We start from the raw sequence: 15,379 nt of genomic DNA, 5'->3' as shown, positions 1-15,379 counted from the left end.
TGTATTCTTTGATTTTTTTCTTCATAAAAAGTTATATTTTCATTGTTTGATATGTTGTCATATAATTATCTAATGCATGTGACTCAACTAATCTTAGTATATTCATCAACTATACAATTTCAAAGTGGAGCTTTATACTACACATCATCTCTTAATGAACATCAAGACTTCAATTTCAGACACATAATTTTTTACCTTATAGCATATCTACATAAAAGGTCATTCACAACCAAGGACCATTGGGTAGGCCATGTTCATGACTAAGGACCTTCGAGTAGGCCTCTAAATCATGCCAATGGCTAGAACCTTACATGTGTATTCTTTAAAGGTTTGAGTCTACTATATTCACATATGCTAAGAAGCTCTTATTTTTTGCCAATGCAGTTAAAGAAGCCCATAAATCATGTGAGTAATCAATATAATCTACGAATATAAAATGATGATATAGCTATTTCCTTGGGCTCTATTTCAAAATTGATTCTCTAAGATGTTTTTAGCCACTCTCTCATCATCTAGAAATCTCTAGGTTTAGCCTCGAAGAAGCTTGCAACACCTTGCTTAGACTCAATTTCTAAATTGAGCCTCTTAGAGATCTCTAAATCCTCTCTCCTAGGGCATTGATCCTCCAAGAGGACTATATCACATGATTTGTTTGGCACCCCATTTTTAAGTGGTCTAATTTGCAATCTCTACACTAAAACCTACCATATCTGGGTCTTCCAATAGTTGTAGTTGGTCCCGTCCAATTTCTCAATATTGAAGATAGCACTGTTGCAAGAACCATTAGCCATAATGAGAGCAAGAAAGTACACAAAAGAACAAGATGAGGCTATTGCAATACCCTACAAATTATCCCCAAAACCATTACTAAATCAAGCAGGAGACGAGATACTGTCAAAGTAATGAGTTGTCCACAAATTGTAAGCAAAAGAATGTCAAGTCTAGATGACTACCGTCAAATAGAATGCATAGAACTGAAATGACATGTAGTTGTAATAAATTACAACAATATGCCAACAACCAAATATGAGCAATAAAGAAGGAAGAAGCCATGAACAACTAGTATTGAAGACCATCACAACTACAGTGTGTCAAAAACCATACATGTGATAGGCATAGATATCATGCATAGGGTAGGTCTCAAAGGTAAATGAAGAGAATTGCTTGATGCATAACCCGTTGAGAAAATCTCAATACATAACCCAAAAGCACATAAATACCACTCACAATACCCTAAAAAGACAAGTACCAGTCCCATTGTCTCATTCTAATAAGCTCAAGCTCAACTGCATAAACCAAAAGCTTTGTAGTACACCCAAGTGCCAATCTGGCTCAATGCATAAAGCCAAATAGCTCCCACTAAAGTAAAATTCAAATGCCAAATGATTAAGCAAATCTCAAGACATCATCTAAATGACATCTAGACATCCAAGATCTAAAGAGTATGCATCCAGAAGCATAAAACCCATTATGTACTTCAAGCCATAATTGCATAAGCCACTGAAGTAATAAGCCATGTAACCACAGCCAATTCAATGTAACGGAGCTCAGATCTTAGGTCAAAAGCATGACATAGCATATCGGAAAGTATACATAACAATCGAAGTATTGGTACATCCATTGAGTATCCCGTATAGCATCAATGAGCATTAGACATAAGCTTTTCACTGATAAATGACATTCAGTCCTTTTATTACAACAATGAAATCTCTAAGAAAATTGAGCCAAATGTATACTCAAATTAACCCAAAAGTTTAACCATACCATTTAGGCATCAAAATAGCATCCCTAAAGCATCAAACATGCATTATGGAATTCACTATTTCATGTACAAACCAGAACAATTTTGTTTTGTGTGAAACATAAAGTAGAACACTACATAAAATCCGATATCGTCTCACTCTTTGTTTTTAGCTATAGAATGCCCAAATCCGATATCGTATGCAAAAGTTATGACCAAAATACGATAGTGCTGTCAAGCTTCCATAGCTATCCATGACTTCTATAGCATGCTTTTTGTATCCACTCAAAAATGGATAAGCTCAATAAGCACTCAAAAGCCTCAACTAAGCCTTGAAAAGCTTCTCAATAAATGTGAAGCAAGCTAGAACAAGCTGGAAGACTCAATGGCATACTTAGAGAGAAAGAAACAATGGTTGCCATGAAACCTTGAGTTAAAGCTTTGAATCTGGGTTGAAGCAAAGGATGAAGAAGCTCCTCGAATGGTTGGCTTTGATATCAATTGAAAGGAGTGAGCTTGGAGTGAAAGCACGCAAGCAAAAGCAAGAGCTATGGTGGAAAGAGCAAGAGGGGCGAGAGAGAGAGAGAGAGAGAGAGAGAGAGAGAGAGAGAGAGAGAGAGAGAGAGAGAGAGAGAGAGAGAGAGAGAGAGAGGATGTGGGAACTCCAATAGTCACAATATGTGACCTATCTTCCTCCCTTTATTCAAATGTCACTAAAATAATAAGGAATGAAGTGACAATGATGGACACCTGCCACATGCAGTGTACAAGTGTGCAGGTACTATTAATGTAGTAATACACATGTCTATGCACATGCGCCTTTACCCCCAATAACACTTGGAGTTCCATGCCTTCAATCTTGTGCAACTCACTCATGAATGGTTATGGAAGGGTTTTGGGGCTGAGATCCTAGAGAATCTTGAGATTTTGAGAGCTTGGGGCTGAGTGCCTATGGTTGCCCTTACTTTTCACAGCAATATTTCTTCAAGATTGATGGAAGATGCAAAGAGTGGAGAGGAAGGAGATGAATGTAGGTCCAGATGCTGCCACTACAGCCAAGAATGCAAGCTTGAAGGATTAATAACTGAGAGGGGAGCAATAGGAGACTAGAGAACCATCATTGCAAATCATAGTGGATTTTGTGGGCAACACCCTGGGGCTCATTATGGCAGCTTCCATCATTGATATCTAGTACTTAAAATGTTCTTGGGGAAGTGATGACAAGGTGGATGCTGATCTTGGAGAGAAGTGGAGTTTTCCCTACTAAGAATCCATGGCAACTTGAGTAAGAGGAAAGAGAGAAGGTCTAGGCAAAAAGTAACTAGAGTTTGTTCCTTCTTTACCTCCTATGGAGGTCTCATTTTTCAAAAACCCCTAAAAGCAAGCACAAAACTTAGTGACAAACTTCTAATCTGACCATGTCACCTCTAGATATGTAAAAAACTCCAACTATAGCTCCTATTTGTCTTCAAGAGCACATTAGTATGCTAATTGTAGTCCTCCTAGTTGTACCTATACTTGCTGCCTAAGTAATTAGGACTTCTTGTTTTTAAAAGAGAGCTAGATTGAGAAAGCAAAAAGGGAAAGGTACCAAAGCACTATGCTTTGATACCAATTGTAAACAAGAGGAAAGGAGAGAGAAGACTACAAAGAGGAGAGAGAAATATGAAGAAGAGAGGAGAGAAAGCCTAGAGAAAGAGAGAGAAAAGGAGAAAGAGTTAGTTTGGCCTATCTAGCCATATATAAACATTTCCTAGTCATCCAAGCAATATTCTCTTTACTATCAACATGGGGGCACTACCTTGGATCCACATAAAGGGGTGTTAGGTCTCGTATTCTATCATCTATTTAATACTTGTATATCTTAATACTTATACGCATGTAGGCTTTTAGGATCAACATGTGTAAAGAGACTTTATATTTCATATGATGTTCACCTGAAGTTCAAGCGCATGTCCTTGAGAATCAGGAAGTTGTATCTTTTCATATTCCACATGATCATGAATGACAAAATCTTTTAAGAAAATGCCAAAATATGGTCACACTGATGTTTGATTCTATTTATTTGTGTTGGTCTCTTGAATATTGATTATGTCTATTTTTAGTTATTCAATCAAGAATGGTCGTGATAACAGTAAATTTTTTTATACTTTTCAAGAGAGTGGTGTTAATTGGATTATTATAATATGTATTTCATGTATGCTTATTGTTCTTAAATATTACATGCTTAATATGGCTGTAAATAGGTTCAGGAAGTTATTTGTAACAATATGACTATTTTTAGGTAAATTGATGTGTTCTATATTCCTGTTGTGGTCGAGATCATAACACTTTGGCGATCCTAGCAGTTTCATGGGCAAATTCTCATGATTTAAGCATCAGGCCTAGAACCAATTTCCACAAGATTAGGCTGCAGGAGTGCAGGAGTGATGGCATCGAAGATGTGCAAGGTGCTTTTTATGGGTAGCATATATGTCGGACAATTATCCATATTTTTCAAAACCTATTTTAATAAGGAGCAGATCCCAAAAATTAAGGGAAGCCTTGGAAAGGCAATAGGAGCACGATGCATTGCTAAATAATAGAAGAGAAGTAGGAGGATTAGGCTAGCTAGATGAAGAATAGTTTACAAATGACAAGTAGGACTATCAAGATGTGGGTATCTCTACAATAGTATACCATTCCCTTGATATATCTACAGAGACTCCCCAAGCCCTCCAACTCCTTCAAGCCCATCAAGTGTATCAAATGATGATGATTCAATATTGTTACCTAAATACCAAGATACTCTCCTAAACAAGCATTGGAGATACTACAACATCTAGCGCTTGGGAGGTAGAAGATAAGACTTCAATCAAGGAAGTCTCTTAAGTTTAATCCCTTACCACTATTGAGGAAGTCTCAAAAGCAAAGAACAATGAATCCAAATCATCTTGTTAACCCGAAGGTGAGAGCATCTAAATTTTTAGGGAAAAAGAAGAAGACCTTGATTGTCGTGTGGCTCAATTTGAGACAATGTGGATAGCAAGTGGATTCAACTAGATGTATGGAGGTCAAGTTAAGAAGTAGCAGTTTGCAAGCACCTTATAGGGAAAAACCATGGACTGGTTTACCAGTTTATGGTATGTTAGCATTTAGTAAATATGATGCATTAAGGACAACATTTTAACGCACATGTCAGAAGGATAAAACTCTGGGAGACATCTAAAGAAAGATTAAGAAGATCAAGCAAAAGAATATGTTGGTTGAAGATTATACTCTGAAGTTTAAAATTTTGCTTAATAGGCTGGATGCTAGAAGTGCACCATCGATAGAGATGCAGATTACTTATTTCATTAAGGGTCTTAGGGGTCAATTTAGGAATCCCATTGTTAATGCAGAGCTTGGTCAAAATGGCACATGATACCATGATAAGAACTATTATGAGGATAGAGAAGAGGCTTGATACCTCTCGATCAAAGACTCATAAGGATGATGATTCCTTAGATTTAGATTCTAATGCAGATTCAAATTCAAGATCAAAAATTGACAATGAGCATGAGGAAAATGAGTTCAGTTTCAGAATCAGAGAATGACTTCAGTGACTCTAATGATGAAGACTCCAATAGGAAGAAACACGAGTAGAAAAAGAAGAAATCAAGTTCAACCAAGATTAAGAAGAAGAATCAAAGGATAAAACCAGGAAAAAGGCAAAGAAGAGTAAACTGGATAAGAAGATCAAACAAAAGTTAAAAGATTTAGGTCTTTTTGAGACCAAGAGGAGGAAGGAAAAGTACTATGAGATATGCCAAAGGAATGGCCATGAAACCAGGACTTATTGGTACAATCCTAATGTCAAGATGCCAGAACAAATGCCAATGATGCAACCTAGGCCAAGACCTATGTAGCCAACTATAGTAAATCAGGTTATTACACTAATGTGGGAGCCTTCGTTCATCCGCCAAGACCCACAGACCGCTTATTGTTTCAAGCACTGCAAGCGAGCTCTAATGGCTACCTCTCACATAGCCGACGTGCCCTCGATCGTAAGAGTGTAGTGAGCTTACCTTGATGCCGATATGAGTTGCCTCCTCCCTTCCACACTCCAATAGCTCCACGATTCTAGATGCTAGCTCAAGCATGCTCAAGCCTCCTCCTTCTCCAAGCTCCAACCTCTATAACCGCGCACGCAAAAGAAGGAAAGGGAAGAGAAGAGAAGAGAAGATGATGAAGAACTTCACCCCCTTGATCCCTCACTCCCTCTCACTCCCTCCCTCACTCTCACAAGGGCACACACACAAGCAAGGAGAGGGGAAGAAGAGGAGAAGAGAAGAGCTCTTGTTGGGCACACACCAAAGAATTAGCTTCCATTTACTTTTTGAACTTTATATATACAAACCCTAAAACCCCATGGCCCATCCAAGTCACCCACTCAGCCCCTACAACTCGGACCAATTGGGCCGAGTGAGTGCCCCAACTCAGTCTCAAAAATTTGACCTGACCCAATTGGAGCCCAGCAATGCAACTTGTCATAAGCCTTCTTGACACTTGAAGCCTGATTCTGGCACACCAAGGAGACAAAATCGTAAGACATGGCCGCTTAACAGTTCGAGTGGGCTATTGTGATACCTAGAAACCCAGAGACCTAGAGGTAACCCACTGAGCCGTAAAATCCTGATTGAGCCCACAAGAAACAGCAAGGCAACGTAGCGCCCAAGGGTGCATGAGGCGCTTAAGGGCTGGTTGTTGCACTCACCTTGAATTTCTGCACTTGAAGGGCACTCGAGAAAAATTGAAAGCCTGAATGAACACATGTGCACCAGAAAGAACACCCGCACGGAGTGGAGATAACTTGAGAACTGCATTTAATAAGCCAAGGAACTCACTCAGGTAAGCTGCTTAAGGAACCCACAATTAGGAGAAAACCCACGGATGAAGACAAACCATCAACACAGAGTGGGACCAAGCAAGCGGCACAAGTGAAAGGGATTTGACAAACCCACTCAATCTAATTGATAGCTTGGCAAAGCATGAGAACTCAGCCATGGCGGAGGAAAGAGCGGACCTTAGGGCTAATGAGGAACTCGACTTGGGCATCTTCCCAGAGGCTATTCAGCCAACTGGTCAACAGCTACAATGCGCACGCCCGATATGAGCACCGTGGTTGGACAGCAGATGCTATCATTGCAGACTTAGAAGAAGAGAGGAAGCTAGCCCATAAGGCATTGCAAGGCATAGCCGCGTACAATAGAGACCAGCAGGTCAGGAGCCAAAGGCAAAGCATGGAATTGCGTGAGGTACAGCGAGTGCTGAACTTAGCTGGCCGAAACCGAATGGATCACGAGAGAGCCCTAGAAGGAGACTTAATGCTGAGCGAACTTCTTGTGAAGCGCTTGTTAGACAACACCGCAGCAGAGAAAAGTGTTGTAGCATTAGCAATCTCACTGCTTGCAGGGTTAGGGGCAATCCAAGGCTCTAAGAGCCAGTCTAAAATCCCAATAGTCACAAAGCAGCTCGACAAGTACCAACCCCATGACGACCCATACAGCTTTGTAGAGCACTTCGAGCAAGTCTGTGAAGCCAACGGCCACAGCGACCTGACTCAGCATTCTCAAGCGTTCGGACTCTGCTTAGGGGACAAGGGCAGGATATGGTATACAAGTTTAGACGCTGCTGAGCGGGCAAATTCAAAAGCCTCAAGGATCTCTTCATTAAGAGATTTGTTGAGCCTGGATACTCCGATAATCTGTTGGTGCGATTGATGAATGTCAAGCAGAAAGAGAAGGAGGGCATTCACGATTATGTAACCCACGTAAGGAGCCTCTTCAAGAGGATCCCTATAGGCAAATGACCGACTGAGAGAGAAGTTTCGATTGTGTTTATCAGTGGAATTCCAAACGAGGAACTGTATAAGGCTTTGGCAGCCAACTCGAGCCTGCAGCGAGACGCACTAGCTAGGGTTTTTGAGGAAGCTATTAGAGTTGATGACCAACTGAAAGAGAGGAGTTTCAGGAACTCCAGCTAAGAAGAAACCAGCTCGCGAGGTTTGGAAAGAGCACCAACCTCTGGTGAGTGACCTGCACCATCATCCAAAGATAAGGGAAAGGCCACCAAGACGAGCCATGACCTGGCTGATGTCAAGATGGAGATAGTCAAGCTGCAAGACCTGTGGAGACAACCAACGTGGCCACACATCCAATGTGTGTACTGTGGCGGAAATCATTTGCCAGTCGAGTGTCAAGACCCTCGATCGAGACCTTCTGCTAACTATGGCAGGTTGTTCGGTCACGACACTATGCACTACAGATTGCCCAGGAGACTTCCGTACTCCCAACCATATGGCCAGCCTTACCTAGACAATAGACCGCAACCACTTTTCAGAAGGGGAGCCCCATTGGCCCTTCCTGCGCCTAATGACCTGAAGCCGGTTGTCCCCAGGATGGACATAAACCCCATAGGTATACCAAGGCCGCTCGGTCCCTATGTGACTCATCCACCGAGTGACGCTCCAGTCCACTACGTGGAAGAGCCAAATGAAGAAGAAACTTATTTATACCCTTATGTCTCTCACGACAAAGAGGGTAGCACCGTCCTCATGAACTATCGACGAGTACTAGTGATGGCATTAGGAAGGGGACAAGGTAGAGGCCTAGGGGGGCAGCTACAGGAACCAATCATCTGTTGGACCTATGGACACCCAGGCCATGTCTCATCGTGTTGGCTAGAAAGGGAGTAGCAGAATAGAGACAAAGCGTGCGTAGAGTGTGGAATCACCCACCTCTTCGTCGATTGTCCAAAGCGGAAACCATCTACAAATCCAACCGAAGTACCATCTGTCCCATTGGGGCTGTTCGACGTCGAGAACCTTGATAGGGAGGCCACGCCCATCCTGCTGCGGGTCATGACCCGTGCCCAGAAAAAGCAAGCCAACATATCTCTACCAGGGCCTAGTAACCTCGATGCAGCCTTGACGGGAAAGAAGAGCCGCAAGTGAAGGAAAACGAGGGTGAGGCTAAAATCGCACTAAAGGCCAAGAGTGCTACAACTCTACCTGTTGGAAAGAAGGTCGAGGACTTGGCTGAGGACGAGGAGGCGAGTCTGGTTGCCCTCTTGCGAGAATATGTGGACGTGTTTGCATGGTCCTTGGAAGAGCTTAAAGGGGTAGATCCGAGTGTGGTGACTCATAACATACCCATGACACCAGATGCAGCACCAGTAAAGCAGCGACCATACCTAATGAATCCGAAGCACACTCACGCTGTCAAGGAAGAAATTGATAAGCTGATGAAAGCAGCATTCATTTACGAAATTGAGCACATGGATTGGGTATCACCCATAGTCATTCTGATGAAGAAAAACGAAAAAATTAGAGTGTATGTCAATTATAAAAAGGTGAACGCTACTACTAAGAGGGATAACTATCCATTACCATACACCGAGCACATGCTTGAAAGAGTGGCAGGCAAAGAGGCCTACAGTTTCCTGGACGGCTTCTCAGGATACAACCAGGTGCAAGTGCATCCTGTCGACAGGCATAAGACTGCCTTCGCCACCGAGTGGGGTGTCTTTGCGTACATAGGCATGCCCTTCGAGTTGACTAATGCCCCTGCCACCTTCGAATGCCTCATGTGCACCATATTTAAAGACATGCTTCGCAAGGAGTTAGAAGTCTTTGTCGACGACCTCTGCGTTCACTCGAACTGCATGGAACACTTGAATAAACTCCAAGCAGTCTTTGATTGGTGTCGCCTATATCGTCTCTCCCTGAACCCCTTAAAATGCCAGTTTTGGGTGAAACATGGATGCATCCTCGGCCATGTGGTATCAAAGAACGGCATTGCCACTGACTTCTCGAAGGTCAGGGCTATTGTCAACCTACCACCACCAACCAACTATAGGGGAGTTCAATGCTTCTTAGTCCATACGGGATACTATTGACGGTTTATGTTGAATTATGCATTGATAACAAGACCTTTGTACAAATTGCTGATTGTCTTCGAATGGACTGAAGCCTGCCAATGTGCATATGAAGAGTTGAAGAAGGCTCTAACCACAACACCAATTCTATGAGCCCCAGACTGGACCATAACCTTCCATGTGCATATCAATGCTTCTAAAATCGCGGTGGGGGCAGTGTTGTGCCAACCTGCCAAGCACAACCTAGACTGTCTAGTAAGCTTTGCAAGCTGACAGACGGAGATGAAAATGAATTACTCAATGACCAAAAGAGAGGGCTTGGCCATGGTGTTTGCTGTGAAGAAGTTCTGGCATTATCTATTGGATACACCCTTTACCTTCTTCGTAGACCACCAAGCTGTTAGAAATGCGGGATCTAGAGCATGACATAACCAGAAGCTATGGAGGATGGAAGGAGAAGTGTAGACTCATGATGGAATGGACACTGTTTGTTACACAAGTGAATTAGGTTCCAAGATTGAGACTTGGACTCATAAACACAATCTTGTGTATGTGGACAATGACATTGACACTTTACTGAAATGAAAAGAGTACTATCATTGCATTAAGAAAGGAAGCAAGTACAATGCTTTATAGGAAAGTAGGAAACTGCAGTAGGCACCATTATGCATATGGGATAAGTTAGCCTGCATGTCCTTGACCCTGAGACTCCATACAAAGAGGCTGTTTGAGTGTGATTGCTGATTCTCAACACCCCTCCTCAATCACAACTAGGAAAGGCACAAAGTGTGTAGAGGCTGTAATGAGAACCACCTGCAAAGTGTGGGTATACCACAAACATGGCAAAACACCAGAGGCTGTCGCAGAAAAAGCTAAGTGTGGGTACCATAAACATGGTGGACATCCAGAGGCTGTAACAGGGGCCTCACAAAGTGTACAGGGACTGTAATGCCAAGTTACATAAGGAGTTTACATAGCTTATGGCAGGAAGCATTAGGGCAAGGAAAAATACAAGGCTATTAAAATAGTCTATCAAAATTATGAGAGTACAAGGACTGATGAGTCTTGTCCTTCCGATCTTGGTGATCTTCATCTTCTTCTTCCTTTGCTTCATTTTCTTCTTCTTCTTTGACTGCGACTAGATAGGCCTTTTGGGATCTCTTTCTTGCGTGGCAGAACTTCTCGGTGTATCCGGTCCTTTTGCAGAAGTCACAAAAGAGCTGATCTTTCTTGCCTTTGTACTTTGATGATTTAGATTGTGCACCGAACAGGGTGTCAAGTCTTTTCCATGTATCCTGTGAGGTCTCACAGTTATCCACGTGATGGATATAACTGTCATCTAGCTCCAATTTGATAATGGCCTGGGCTCTGTCATCATTCTTTTGCCAAGTAGTTGCAAGGTCCGCGTCCCGCAGTTTCTTCTCTTTGCCATTTGTGATGGCCCAGAGACCCTTCTTCATCAGGATGAGCTTGATGCGGGTTTGCCAAGTGTGGAATCCGACTCCTTTGAATCGAGCATTTGGCGAGTCTTTGCCCATGTTAGATTTATGGGAACAGTAGCAAATCAACTTCAGAATTTATTAGATTTGAGCAACAGAAGAATTGATTGAGAGACACAAGTGCTAAAAAGCACTAACTGAGTGTCAATGAATACCAAATCTGCAAAAGTCTTTTACTCCAAGTGATCTTCCCCTTCTTGATTTGATGCTGATGCCTTCAGATCTGAGTGACAGTACTTTAACGAACTTCAGAGAGTATTGATCAGTGATTAAAATCACTGTTGATAACTTCAGTGAGAGAAACAGTGAAAAATGTCAAGATTTTGAAGCTTTTGGCTATGGTGGAATTAGGGTTTCTGAGACAGGGGCCTGGTTTTTTGCTGATTGCAGGAGCTACAGTGCATCATTTTCAAAACTTTTTACATATCTAGGAAGCTTATGTCATGGGCTACCAAAGCCCCATGGAGATTGTCAACATCGTGGTCAGTATACAGCGTGCAGGTGCCGCGAACAGAATCGGCACAGATCTAGACAGCGAGGTCGAATTTGAGCAATGCTGGAGCTGTAGATCATCAATGTTGGTGTTTAAAGTGACAGGAAGCTGCGCCCTGAGCCAAGGAACATTTCTCCAGAAGAAATCGTGTTGAAATTCTGCCTGGTTGAAGAGTTATGGAAGCTCCAAGCAAGGTAGGTCCTGTCTGGCTATGGCAGACACAGAACAGAGATTGGGGATTTTCACAATGCTGAGCTTCAGATGGTCCAATGTCCTGGATTGATGTGATATAGGGAAGCTTTATGAGTTGGGGAATACTTTTCCAGAAGGAAGCTCCAAGAGATTTGACCTGTGGAGTGAGATATAAGCAGTTCAATCTGACAGGGTGCTGCTGGCTATGGCTGCCATGGAAGCTTCAGTTAGAGTAGAGTTGAGAAAAGAAGTCATACACTGACACTGAGCTGGATGGAGGTTCAGAAGAATCAAGAGAGGCTGGAGAAGCAATGCCATGCCCAACTAGGCTCTGATACCATGTTAGAAATGCGGGATCTAGAGCATGACATAACCGGAAGCTATGGAGGATGGAAGGAGAAGTGTAGACTCATGATGGAATGGACATTGTTTGTTACACAAGTGAATTAGGTTCCAAGATTGAGACTTGGACTCATAAACACAATCTTGTGTATGTGGACAATGACATTGACACTTTACTGAAATGAAAAGAGTACTATCATTGCATTAAGAAAGGAAGCAAGTACAATGCTTTATAGGAAAGTAGGAAACTGCAGTAGGCACCATTGTGCATATAGGATAAGTTAGCCTGCATGTCCTTGACCCTGAGACTCCATACAAAGAGGCTGTTTGAGTGTGATTGCTGATTCTCAACACAAGCCTTGCTATACCTAGTGAACAAACCTTGCGCTACGGGACGCATCGCTCGGTAGCTCCTTCTTCTCTTGGAGTTTGACTTCTCGATGGTCGTACGGAAAGGGAAACATCACTACATGGTTGATCATATGTCACGCATCCCCATAGAGGAACCCGCTGGCAAAGGCATCGCAGATGAATTGCTAGACGCCCAGCTCTTTAACCTCTCCAACAGGAGGGACTTATTCAAAGCCAATTTAACACCGTATTGGGCAGATGACATAGTCCAATTGCTGGAGCACGGACTACCGGAACGACCAATGGAAAAGGCAAGACTGAGGTGACTTATTCTCAAAATCCAACCCTACCAGTTGATAGCAAGCTAGCTATATCGCTTAGGGCAAGATGGATTGATGTGTAGGTGCGTGTGTGAGCATGAGATGCATGACATACTCTCAGAGGCACACGATGCGATTGTGGGGGGACACTTTTGCAGAGACACAACAGCCCGCAAGGTGTTGCAAGCTCAACTATGGTGGCCGACAATGTTCCATGATGCCGCACAATTTGTTAAGCATTGTGACGAATGTCAGCGGAGAAAGGTCCCGATTCGCAAGGATCTGATGGACTTGACCCCAGTCATTGCACGACAACCCTTTGAAAAATGGGGAATCGACTTCATAGGACCCATCAGCCCTGTTGCACAGTATTCTCATGCCAAACACATCATTGTGGCCACCCCACAGACTACCTAACAAAGTGGGCAGAAGCGAGAGCGACCCGAAAAAACAATGCTCGAACGACTGCTAAGTTATTATGGGAGCAGGTGATCTCACGATTTGGATGCCCCATCAAACTAGTCAGTGATCAGGGGACACACTTCATCAATGAAGTGATAACTCATCTCCTATCCACCTTCCTGATTATCCATCGGAAATCCTCCCCATACTACCCTCAAGAAAATGACCAGGCGGAATCCACAAATAAGATTCTTGTCAACGTCCTAACCCCAAGGTAGTCTTGGCCTCACGCAGTGACTGGGATAACAAGCTAATGGCGGCCTTGTGGGCTTACCGCACAGCTTACAAAACAGCCGTCAGATAGACCCCCTTTAGGCTCACCTACGGAATCGAAGCAATTCTCCCCATAGAATTCTTTGTGCCTAGCTTACGAATTGTGCTTCAGGAGCGATGGGAAGGAAAGGAATCATGGACGCAACGACTAGTAGAACTCGAACGCCTCTCAGAGACCCGCCTTCTAGCCACTCATGCACTCATATGCGAGAAGTCATGACGCAAGATCTGGTTTGATAAACATGTCAAGCAACACGACTTTGAACAAGGCGACCTAGTGCTCCTATACTCAGTCAAGGGGCACAAGCAAAAAATGAAGTTTTGGGGTCTTGGACCTTTCAGGGTCTATGCAATCAGCCAAACAGGCAACGTCGAGCTCGAGACTATAGCTGGCAATGGAATTGGCTTCTTCAATGGCAGCGGTGTCAAGAAATACTATCCCCCTGTGCATCCTTTGCATGAACCACCAATATTGGAACCACCAGTCAATGTCTGTGTAGCCACCATCACCAAAATCTACAACGCGGAGGAGGAGGTCGTAGAACCTGTGTATCTGCACATCACGGTCACTACCAAGTGGACATGCATCCTCAATGCCTCAATTGATGAGGGAGTGGAATTCAATGTTCTAACTCACGATCATTGGACCCAACTTGGCAAACCACCACTACAACCCACTAACGCCAGGTTGAACCCATATGGAAACCGCTCCTATGCGCTCCTCGGCAAGTGTAGGGCCATCGTTTCTATCGAGATCAAAACTGTACCAATGATCTTCTATGTGCTACCAAGCACCAAGGATGCAGGCACGGAGACGTTGCTAGGGAGAACCTTCAAGAAGCAAACTCGTTGCCACGTCGATTATGAGTCGCAACGCATTCACCTCACCATAGGCAATAGTCCACACGCATGCACCTTTTCAGCAAGGGTGGCATGATGGAACGGTCCACACAACTATCGGTAAAACTAGTAGCATTCGAATCTAAGGAGCAGGGTAGTGACCAACCGCCTCCCACCACTACTCAAGAACCACTACTCGTGGCGACAAAAGCTAAGGCACAACAGCATAGTTTCCAATGGAGGCCTAAACAACCACAACCGCCACCTAAGAGTCACCACGCATGACCGCATAAGACCCCCGGCACTAAAACTAGGACACCAAGGCACAGTTACAGAAATCAGGGCATGATTCGGCGTAGATGGGTCCCCAAAGCTCTCCTGCTCACGCAAGGCTACTATGAGGGAAACACCTGGTTGTATATCCCTAAAACCCACCCGACCAAGATTGCCATTCGTATGCTACCCCCGAGCTTGATCACCCCAGTCCCATCAAACCTCAACACAACGAGCTGCAGTGCTCCCCAGGACCACGTCCAGCAAGCCCATCTACACATATGCCCGAGAGACTCGAACAAGCATGCCGGCCCAAACGATAGACACCATCGCATAACCCATCACGCACTAGAGTCCATCCGACGATGATGATCCACGCTGAAGGCAGCAATCAATCCAAAGTAGTTGCCGCTCCACCAGTCCTAAGCCAGGGCGCCCAATCGCAACAGCTGGCACACCCAAAAGAGATGTGTACGCCATGCTGGGGATGAGAAAGGAGGACATGCTGACAAACGACGGCATCAGCATTCAAGATATCCCTGATGCAGAAACCAGATTGCAGGCAAAACTGGTGCACGTGCTCGTTTCCAGCCAGCGCTACAATGCATTGATGCACCGAATCAATGTGCCAGTACTGGAGAATGTGGCGGCTCATACCCTGCATGAAGTTGATTGGAACGGCTATGTGCGTAAAACG

The sequence above is a fragment of the Lygodium microphyllum genome, chromosome 18 (genome assembly GCF_053477565.2).
Source record: "Lygodium microphyllum isolate KBCC chromosome 18, Lygodium_microphyllum_v1.1.10, whole genome shotgun sequence".
Lineage (NCBI taxonomy): Eukaryota > Viridiplantae > Streptophyta > Polypodiopsida > Schizaeales > Lygodiaceae > Lygodium > Lygodium microphyllum.
This window is presented reverse-complemented; position numbering follows the sequence as displayed.